At 43.9% G+C, this 10,974-nt stretch overlaps 1 non-coding gene across 1 annotated transcript; it reads right to left on the reverse strand.

Annotated features, from left to right (window-relative positions):
- Nucleotides 1-8,393: 8,393 nt before the first annotated feature.
- Nucleotides 8,394-8,466, reverse strand: Trnak-cuu. The gene has a single exon. It is a non-coding gene; the product is annotated as a tRNA-Lys (tRNA).
- Nucleotides 8,467-10,974: the final 2,508 nt, after the last annotated feature.

Genomic DNA, 10,974 nt, shown 5'->3' on the forward strand with positions numbered 1-10,974 from the left:
TATGTTTTTATAAAGGTACAGTTGCCTTATAAACATTCATAGTGCTACTAGTCTTGTATATTTTCAACTCAACTGTTTTTTCTATTTTTTTTGTTGTTCTTTTGTTTTTATTTTTGTTTGGTGGTAGTACAAAGCTTTATTCTTGGTAGGCCGGTGCTCTATCACTTGGGCCATGCTTCTAACCCTTTTACTTCAGGTTGTTTTGGGGTGTTTTTGTTTTGTTTTGTTTTGTTTTGTTTTGCCAGTCCTGGGGCTTGAACTCAGGGCTTGGGCACTGTCCCTGAGCTTCTTTCTGCTCAAGACTAGCACTCTACCACTTGAGCCACAGCGTCACTTCTGGTCTTTTCTATTTGTGTGGTACTAAGGACTTGAACCCAGGGCTTCATGTATGCTAGACAAGCACTCTACCACTAAGCCACATTCCCAGCCTACTTCAGTTATTTTCAGACTAGGTCTTGCTTTTTTGTCTCAGCTGGCTTTGACTATAAGCCTATTTATGCTTCCCCCTTAGCTGGGTTGCACCCAGCTTTTTATTGGTTAAAATATGATCTCAGAGCTGGATGCCAGTGGCTGACACCTGTAATCCTAGCTACTCAGGAGGCTGAGATCTGAGGATCACGGTTCAAAGCCAGCCCAGTCACAAAAGTCCAAGAGACTCATCTCCAATTAGAAAACCGGAAGTGGTGCCTTGGCTCAAGTGGTAGAGTGCTATCCTTTAGCTGAAGAGCTCAGGGACAGTGCCCAGACCCAGAGTTCAAACCCCAGGACCAACAACAACAAAATGGCCTCATGAACATTTGTCTAGTCTGGCCTTAACCCCTAATTTACTGATCTGGATCATAATGATAAGCCACCATGCCTATGCTTGCTTTTTTTATTTGTATTTAAATTAACTTGTTAAATTTTGCTAAATTTTTCTTTCTAGATACCTGTGAATAGGGTGTGTGTATGTGTATGTGTGTGTATATATATAGAGAGACAGAATTGATATATTTTTCTGGCCTATATACTTCTAACTCCAGTCTTAGTTTGATTTTGCTTTCTGGCTGGATCTTTCAGAGTTTTGCCATATCCATTATATATGAAGATGCCCACACAACTAATGAAAGCTGGTTTCCTGACATTAAAAATAGAAAATCGGGGGCTGGGAATGTGGCCTAGTGGTAAAGTACTTGCTTAGCATGCACGAAGCCCTGCGTTTGATTCCTCAGCACCACATAATCAGAAAAGGCCAGAAGTGGCACTGTGGCTCATGTTCCATGTTCCCCTAATATCAACTAAGCAAGCATGAGTGGGCTAAAACTATGCAGTACTTGATCATGTGAACCAACCTGAGAGTCACCAAGGCATTTCTGTAACTACTATGGTTGCTACCTAAATACAGAGAGGAACAAAGGCTACATATATTTTTAAGTGCCAAACTACAGAGAACTAGTCTCATGGGGGTGGGGGGGTAATTGGTGCAGCCTTCTAGCATGGAGTCACCAAAATGGAATTATAGAAGCTAAGAGTAAACTCTAAGACAGTAAAATTGTACAAGCCCTATTGTTTGTAGGAGCTTGGAGGACTACACTTTTCCTTGGTTTTCAGAGGCTGAGATCTGAGGATTGCAGTTCAAAGCCAACCCGGGCAGAAAAGTCCCCATTAGACTCTTATCTCCAATTAACTACTCAAAAACCACACTTGGAACTGTGGCTCAAAGCTTTAGAGCACTAACCTTAAAACCACAAAGGGACAGCACTCAGGCCCTGAGTTCAAGTCCCATGACTGATGGCAAATCTGTTGTGCCAAGTCGCGAGACTACCACCAAGAAGGCCACCGAGACTCAGACATTCCGAAATGCAAAAGCAAGGCAAGGCTTTATTCAAGTGAGCTGCAACTCGGGCCTTGTCCTACCCACCGACACAGCGGAAGTTAGGAGGGAGCTCCAAGCTGTGATTACACAGCTTATAAAGGCAAAAACAAAGTTACAGCATCAGGTGTTCAAGCAAGCAAGATTAGGACACAGGTACAAATCTGATAGGGCTCAAGGCATTCTAGGGGTGGTTAGAGTTAAGCATTCCCAGCAGTTAGAGTTCTTGACCGGCTGGGCCCTACTAAACTTGCCCTGGGTCTGCTCACAGGGCCTGCTTATCTCAGGTTCACGTGGTAAAGTGGGGTTCGCGTGGTAAAGTGGGGCCTGACTTCAAAGTCTGGCACTTCAAACAAAAAGCAGCACTACTTTCACTATGTGCCATTTTGTAACTCAAGACTAAGATTTACCCAGGCAGTGGTGGCTCACGCCTGTAATCCAATTCAAAGCTAGCCTAGGCAGGAAAGAGTGAGACTCTTATCTTCAATAAACTACTCAGAAAAAGCCACAAGTGGGGCTGGGACTCAAATAGTGGAGCACTAGCTTTGAGCAAAAAGGATCTCAGGGACAGCACCCAGTCCTTGAGTTCAAGCCCCATGACCGGCAAAATAATAATAATAACAATAATAATAATAATTGTGCTCTAACAATTAAAGGTGGACATTTCCCTACAGGAGATTCACAAATGATTGTGAAACACTGTGTTAGGTGCTATAAAAAGTTAGCAACTGTTACTGAGGTAGTTAATCCTGACCATGTAGTTGAAGAAAACATGAAGGAAGCTTTGACCTAGTTCCTGAAAGAAAAGTAGTCAGGAGTTATTTCAGATTGAAATAGCTTCTCTCTAGGACATATTTCACTGGGGCTTGAACTCAGGACCTTGGGCTTCTTACATAGGCACTCCACCACTAGTAGTTCACTAGGGTCATCTTAGAGTCGGTGATGTGTTGATGCTGGAGCCATGGGCACAATGGCTAATTATGACTTAGACTTAATGAGAGGATCATGAAGAATTTGAAATTCATGTTAATTCAATAGATAAAGCTGCAAGTTCAGTTTGCCCATTCAGGTGAGAACCTTAAATCTTCCAAGCCCACCACTCCTTAAGCACCCGCTTTTCCAGAGTCCTGATCAGCCCTAAGCACATAATACACAACAGGGGTAATTCTTTCCTTTCTTTCTTTTTCTTTTCTTTTTTTTTTTTTGCCAGTCCTGGTGCTTGAACTCAGACCTGAGCACTGTCCCTGGCTTCTTTTTGCTCAAGGCTAGCACTCTATCACTTGAGTCACAGTGCCACTTCTGGCCTTTTCTATATATGTGGTGCTGAGGAATCGAACCCAGGGCTTGCTTACATGTATATGAGGCAAGCACTGTACCACTAGGCCATATTTCCAGCCCTACAACAGAGGTAATTCTAACTTTTATGTTAGAATTTCTACAAGGCTGGTATCTTCTTTTCTGGAATAGAAGTTCCATTTTAAAAGTCTCTGAACAGTGAAACTTCAGAGGAACTGTCAATCACATGGGTTCACTAACATTTTCTCTTACTAATACAGTAGAGACAAGTTCTCTTTTACTGTCTGGTTATATTTTAGTAACTACCTTTTTTTTTTTGCAGCAAGTATCATTTTAGGAATCTCAGCCATGCTCAGTGGTGTATGCCTGTAGTCCCAGCTACTTGGGGAGCTGAGGCTAGAGGATCACAGAGATGGGTTTGGGGCTGATCTCAGCAACATAGTGAGGCCTAGTCTCAGGAAAAAAAAAAAAAGAAAGAAAGAGGAGATAGGCATAGTAGCTTACACTGGAATCCCAGCTACTCAAGAGGCACAAATCATGTTCCAAGGCCAGCCTAGGCCAAAAGTGAGACCTGTCTCAACACAAAAGCTGGTCAGGATGTTGTATGCCTGTCCCAGCTTCACAGAAACATATATAGTAGGAAGATCATGCTTGGGGTGGGGGAGGGGTGAGATGCAAGTCCCTATCCAAAAAATACTAAAAAGAGCCGGGCACTGCTGGTGGTCACACCTATAATCCTAGCTACTTAGGATCCTAGAATTGCAGTTCAAAACCAGCCCCAGTAAGAAAGTATGTGAGACTTATCTCGAATTAACCACCAGAAAACAGGAAGTGGCCCTATGGCTCAAAGTGGTGAAGTGCTAGCCTTGAGTAAAAGAGCTCAGGGACAGCGCCTAAGCTCTGAGTTCGAGCCCCATGTTGGCCAAAAAAAGAAAAATAAATAAAAAGTTCTAGGAGCACCAGTCTAGTTAGAGCCTGAGTTCACACCAAGTCATACCCCCCCCCCCAAATTAGCTGGATAACTGACAAAAGATAACTTTTCCTCTTTGCATTCACAATAACCTGTGTTAAATTTAGATGATTAATGAGAAGTTTTCATCATAGGATAAAACAAGATGTGTGGGCTAGGAATGTAGCCTAGTGGTAGAGTGCTTGCCTAGCATGCATGAAACCCTAGGTTTGATTCCTTAGTACCAAAGATACAGAAAAAGCTGGAAGTGGTGCTGTGGCTCAAGTGGTAGAGTGCTAGTCTTGAGCAAAAAGAAGCCAGGGACAGTGCTCAGGCCATAAGTTCAAGCACCAGGACTGGTAAAAAAAAAAAAAAAAGATGTGTGAATAAAGTAGAGCTTCACAGCTATAAAGTGGCAGGTCCCTAGGGACCGAGGTTAAGGACTATGAGTCTCTGCTAGGATTGAAGTGTGATTCACCAGAAGATATGCTGAAGGCCTAGTACCCATTACTTATGAACAGGACCCTACTTGGAAGCAAAAGATAAGGTCAAATCAAAATGAGGTCATTACAATGGGCCCCAATCTAGTTTGACTAGTGTTCTTATAAGAAGAGGAAAACCCCACGTGTGAGAGGTGCCCAGGCAAAAGAGCATGTGAGAACCAGGGCAGACAATGCAGTTATGCAGCTACAAGCCAAGGAATGCCACGAATTGCCTGTGACAGCAGAAGCTGAGAAAGGCAGAGAGCAAGTTCTAACAGGGAGCTTTTTGTGAGCACAGCCCTATTATGCATGTCTTGATTTGGAGCCTTGAAACTCCAGGACTCATTTAAGAAAAGGGTTGTGCCACAAGTTATGGCATTTTGATTTGGCAGCCCTAATAAAATAAGATACCCTCTCTAAGTCCTTAGTTTGGTATTGCTGTCAGATACTCACAGGTGTTTGAGATGCTTGCTGCCTTTCCAAAACTAGTTCCATAGGAGTGGGAGTGCCTTCTATAGAAAAGGTGAGAAGGATAAAGTGGATGATGGGGTAGCTGCTAATTTGAAGAGGTTGGGCTTCATTCTCTGTGAGTTGAAGAAAGATTAAACTAGTGAAAATAGTATGTGGCTTTTGGGGAGAAAATGTAGGAAAAAGCAGCCATCAGGGTGAGAGCCCTAAGAGAGGGCATGGCTGATGTCCTCAAGTGGCAAGAAAGTTCTTGGGCTGCTGTACAGTGAATCAGGAAAAGGAGATGAAGTCAGAGAAACAGGGAGAGGTGGGCACACCCTGTGAGGGCAAATCTGACCTCCAGTCCTGAGGCTTGAACTCAGAGCCTGCGCTCTCTCTGTCCCTGAGCTATAGACAGCTCTGTCACTTGAGCCACAGCTCCACTTCCAGATTTGGGGTGATTAACTGGAGACAAGTCTCACAAATTTGTCTGCCTGGGCTAGCAACCAAAGGCAATCCTCATATCTCAGCCTTCTGAGTAGCTAGGATTACAGGCATGGGCCACAGGTGCCTAGCCAAGATCTGGATTTTTCTAGATATTGAATGAGGCGACAAAGACCAGAGCAAGAAAAAACATTGTAATAATCCAGGTGAGTGACGGTATAGACCAGGGTGCTAGCAGAAAAGGAGAGAAGCCCAACTCAAAATACATTTGTAAAGTATTTGGGAAGGATTTCCTGAGAAATTTGATGGCAATATTTGTTTTCTATTGCTATATAACCAACTGTCCTGTAATCTAGGAGCTTAAAAATAGAAGCTTATTTGTTCTTGATTTGGTGGGTTAGACATTCAGATGAGGCTTAGACAATGTCACATGATATTCAGCTGCCAGTGGTTCACTAGACGGTATTTCAAAGATGTGCTGGAATGAACGTATTCAGGCAGCTTTGCTTTCCATGCAGCTCTCCACATGGCTTGTTCACAGCTGGCTTAGGCTTCCTCAGACCATGGTGTTCTGAAGTGCTCAGACCAGTTACCTGGCATTTTGCACCAAGTCTCATCATGTAAATCATTGTGGAAGACATCATCAATACACTGCATGTGTCATGCTTAGCCAAAAGCAGTCACTTGGCCAACCCACAGTCAGTGTGGGAGGGGAGGAGAGAAAGGCTGATTTCATTGAAAGGCACTTTCAAATGGAGTTGGAGAGAGGAATGAGTGGCTGGCTTTCATAACTAGGTAATATTGCTATTAATTTTTTAAGGGAGGAAAACTCCCAGAGAAGCAAGTTTGGACAAAGATCAAGAGTTAAGTTTTTCCAGGTTCTGTAATACTAGCTACTCAAGAGACTGAGATCTGAGGATTAGTGTTTGAAGCCAGACAGGGCAGGAAAGGCTGTGAGCTTCCTCTCTGACTACCAGAAAACCCCAAGTGGAGGTATGGCTCAAAGTGGTAGAATTCTAGCTTTGAGCAAAAATAAAAATAAAAAAAAAGCCCTCAGGAGCAATGCCCAGTCCCCAGAACAGGCAATTTTTTTTCAAGTTGAGGTTTAGGGCCGTCAGAGTGGCTCAAGAGCCACACCTAGTGCCAAGCAAGATCCTGAGTTCAATACCTAGGACCACCAAAAAGGGGGGGGGGGGGAAGCCTAGTGAGGTAGTATAAACCTGGTCTACATACAAGTTTAAGGAGCAGAGATCCAAATTCTCAGTGGAAATGAGGAATCCTAAGCAGATAGCTGGTTCTTGATGAGTAGAGAAGATAAGCAAGAACTCAAACTCATGCCAAGAGCACTCCCAAATAAAGAGGTAGGACAGAAAGGAAGTAACAAGGGGTGGGGGGGAATCAAGAATGCCTCAACAATGCTAGGCCAAGGGGAGGGGTGCATGTAGAACGAAGTGATCAAATTTTAACAACTTTCTCATAGGCCAGTAGGCTAGGTGTGACAAGTTGAATTAACTTAGTAAAGTGGAAATCCACTGGCAACCCTTCCATGGGCAGTTTAGCTGACTAGTTCGTGGGAGTAGGGTACCGGTATACATACAAAAGGCCTGACTGCAGTAGGCTGACACAGCTAAGCCTCACTGCCATCACGAAGTGAAAGGATTCTTCAGTAAATTCATGGCTACCCTACTCCATTCTCACAACCTCCGCTTCAGGCAAGATCACAGCACCAAACCCCCTTCCTCTTGCTAAAGGAGTGCGTGTTCAACAGTTGCTGCTCCATCCCCCTACAGTCAGCCCCAGGTGTAGACAGGGTTTTTCAAGGTCACACTAGTACCCAGTCCAGGAGACCCCGCATCTTTGCACTCCCCACAATGATCCAACCAAAGCACCAAGCCTGTCATAGCTTCTTTTTGAACATCCAATCATTTACTCAGACCCTCCCCCCCCCCGCCCCACGTCCCACTAACGAGTAACGCCCCAAAATCCACTACAGGTCTATCCTTGACTGTGTCTGGGCTAGGAGATGGAGGGAGAGGTTACCTCACAACTGGGTCTGCCTGGTGTTCCAGTGAGAACAGAGAAGAGGAGCTAAAGGTATCCTGTAAGGAAAGTGAGTCAGGGTTTGCATTTTAAGGTAAGTAACAATAGCTTCTTTTGTATAAAGGAACAATCAAAAGAGTGGAGAGATTTTTTTTTTTAATCTAAAATAATTGAAGGTGCGGGCAGCTGGAGGGCCGCCTGGGGCCGGTCTAGCAGCCTCGCCCCGCCTCGGGGCCCGGAACTGCGCGGCGGCGGCGGTTACGGACGAGTTCGCAACTACTTCACGGTTCTCAGGGAGGAGGGGTCCCAGGTCCCGCCTTCCTCTTCACCTCGCGGTTCTCTGGTGCGTCGGTCGGGGGGATCGAACCTCTGCTCCCCGGTAGCTAGCCGATGAAGCGGTGCCCTAGAAAAACGGATAAACAAACCACCGCTGACGGCGGAGGAGGCGGGCATACGGGCGCAGACGGAGGCGCGGGGAGCCGGGGCGCGAGGCCCGGCGCAGACCCCCCGCGCCCTCTGGCGCCCCCACTGCTCTTCACACCGCATCTCTAACGCTGTGGAAAGCAGGCCCAACAGGCACGGAAGCTCTGTCTAGGGAAAACGGAGCGCTCTTCAGCGCCGCGGGCGGGAAGCCCAGCACGAACTTTGCTCTGCGCTTTAATGCGGGGAAAAGCCTGGTATGCATTAGTGCGCAAGCGCAGCGCGCAAGCGGCTACGTTTCCTAGGTGGACTTGTTTCCAGAGAGCTGGTTAATGTAAAAAGGTGCTTTGGTTTTGTATTTTTTTCTCCCACTAGTCTGGTGTAGTAATGCTCAAAATATTTCGAAGGCAAAAGTGGTAAAATTTAGAGAGAAGAAGTTGATGCAAAGATTTAAAAACGCTTTCGCCCAACGTGGGGCTCGAACCCACGACCCTGGGATTAAGAGTCCCATGCTCTACCGACTGAGCTAGCCGGGCAGCTGACGAAAAAGGTCCCTTTTATGTCCTTTCACAAGAATCTATAGATTTTTTTTTAATTTCTTTACATTGTTCTTGTTTTTGAAGACGATTTAATTGGGCCACTTAGAATTCTTTTTGAGAATTAAAAAAAAAACACATTTAAGACATGTAGATTTAAGAATGTATCTTAAAATCGCAGAAAACGAATGCGAGTCTGTCGTAGCCATTGGATTGTTTCTGTTAGAAATTCTTTTTTCCCCTTTTTAGCAGAAACACGTTTTTAAAACCATACAACTTCTATCAAGTGGCATATTAAAATCCTACATAGCTGAGCTCTGTGTTAAAAAAGCAAAATCTAACCTTTCAAAGGTCAGTTTCACTGAATTTCAGAGGGAGCAATAAAGTTGAACAGAGGAAAGGGAATTCTGAGTGAATTAAGATAGGTGTGTGTCCTCCAGGTACCTGTTAACAAGGGAGAGCCAGCTCAGAGGCTGCTTACATCTAGGTCAGTCCACAGAAGATGTGAGGGCAAGGGTACAGTGTCTGAATCTAAGGATGAAGAAAATCATTTCTAGCCTTGAGCCCCAGGAGGAGCACAACATAAATAATAATAAACTGTGTCAAAAAATAGATTACTCAAAGTAAACCTAACTAAGACTTAAGTCGATTATTCAAAAATCCTAATTTTTTTTTTTGCCAGTCCTGGGCCTTGGACTCAGGGCCTGAGCACTGTCCCTGGGTTCTTTTTGCTCAAGGCTAGCACTCTGCCACTTGAGCCACAGCGCCACTTCTGGCCGCTTTCTGTATATGTGGTACTGGGGAATTGAACCTAGGGCTTCATGTATCTGAGGCAAGCACTCTTACCACTAGGCCATATCCCCAGCCCCTAAATGTAGCAGTCTTTTTTTTTTTTTTTTCTTTTTTTTTTGCCAGTCCTGGGCCTTGAGCTCAGGGCCTGAGCACTGTCCCTGGCTTCTCTTTGGCTCAAGGCTAGCACTCTAACACTTGAGCCACAGCGCCACTTCTGGCCATTTTCTGTATATGTGGTGCTGGGGAATTGAACCCAGGGCCTCATGTATATGAGGCAAGCACTCTCGCCACTAGGCCATATTCCCAGCCCAAAAATCCTAATCTTAAAATCTCACAATTACGAGTAAGTTTTTCTTTTAATTGAAAACTGTCATTTATCACTTAGCAGAATAGGACAGGGTAAATTTGATTTTTTACATGTTAAAACACTTAATCAATTCTTAGATATTATTTACACAACTACTGGTAGTTGAATAATCAACACTTGTTTATTGTAATTACTAAAGCCATTATTATGATTTATTAAAATCATATTAAGTATCTACCATGCGGGCCCTGGGACCTCTCCTCATTGAGAGCAGTGAAGAAGTCAGGAACTCTCCAGAAATAGCCATGAACTCCCCAGAAATAGCCACAGGAAAAAGGCATTTGAGTTGCTTCTTCTTGCTATTGAAACATTATAACTAATTGTTAGATTTTATTCTTCAGCAAATGGATAAATAAAAGATTTGTATTCCCAAGGCATGCCTTTTTCCTTACTTTTAACATCCAATTCTCCAGCAAGCCTTCCATATCTAAAATCACTGCCACCACTCTATTCCAAGTCATCTTTCATTACCAATTGTCCATAAATCTGCACTAGCTTCCCAACTAATTTCTCTCTCCTTTTTTTGGTAGTACTGGGGTTTGAGCTCAGAGATTTAGGGTATTTGCTAGATAGATGTTTGAACTGCTGTAGCCATATTGTATCCCTCTGCTTCTTGTTTCCTTTAGCAATTGCATAGAAACAAGAGAGGTCATTTAAATTTAAGTCAAAGCTGTGTGCTGATGGCTCACCCTATAATCCTAACTACTAAGGAGGCTGAGATCTGAGGATAGCAGTTCAAGGCCGTCTTGGGCAGGAAAGTCCCTAAGACTCCTATCTATTAACCATAAAAAACCCCAGAAGTGGTGCTGTGGCTCAAAGTGGTAGAGTACTAGCATTGAGTACTCATTGAAACAACTCAAGGACAGAGGCAAGGCTCTAAGGGGGACAAGGCTCTGAGTTCAAGCCCCATGACCAACAAAATAAATAAAGAAAATAAACTTAAGTCCAGTGAAATTTTCCTGTTTAAAAAAACCTTATAGTGGGAACTGATGGGTCATACCTGTGACACTCAGGAGGCTGAGATCTGAGAATCGTGGTTCAAAGCCAGCTTAGGCAGAAAGTCTGTGAGATTCTTATTTCCAATAAACTGTCAAATAAAGCCAGAAGTAAAGCTGTGGCTGAAGTAGTAGTGTGCTAGCCGTGAGCAAAAGAAGCCCAGGATAATGCCCTAAATTCAAGCCCCAGGCCCAGCACCAAAAGAACAAAAACAAAACAAAACAAACTTGTGATGGCCTTATGGTAGAAAACCAATACTCAGTGTAAAAGAAATGATTAAATTAGAAAAGCACTATAAAACTATCATAGTAGTAATTGATTTAAGAATCACCATTATTAAAATTAGTGAGTAA

Source organism: Perognathus longimembris, chromosome 14 (assembly GCF_023159225.1).
Source record: "Perognathus longimembris pacificus isolate PPM17 chromosome 14, ASM2315922v1, whole genome shotgun sequence".
NCBI lineage: Eukaryota > Metazoa > Chordata > Mammalia > Rodentia > Heteromyidae > Perognathus > Perognathus longimembris.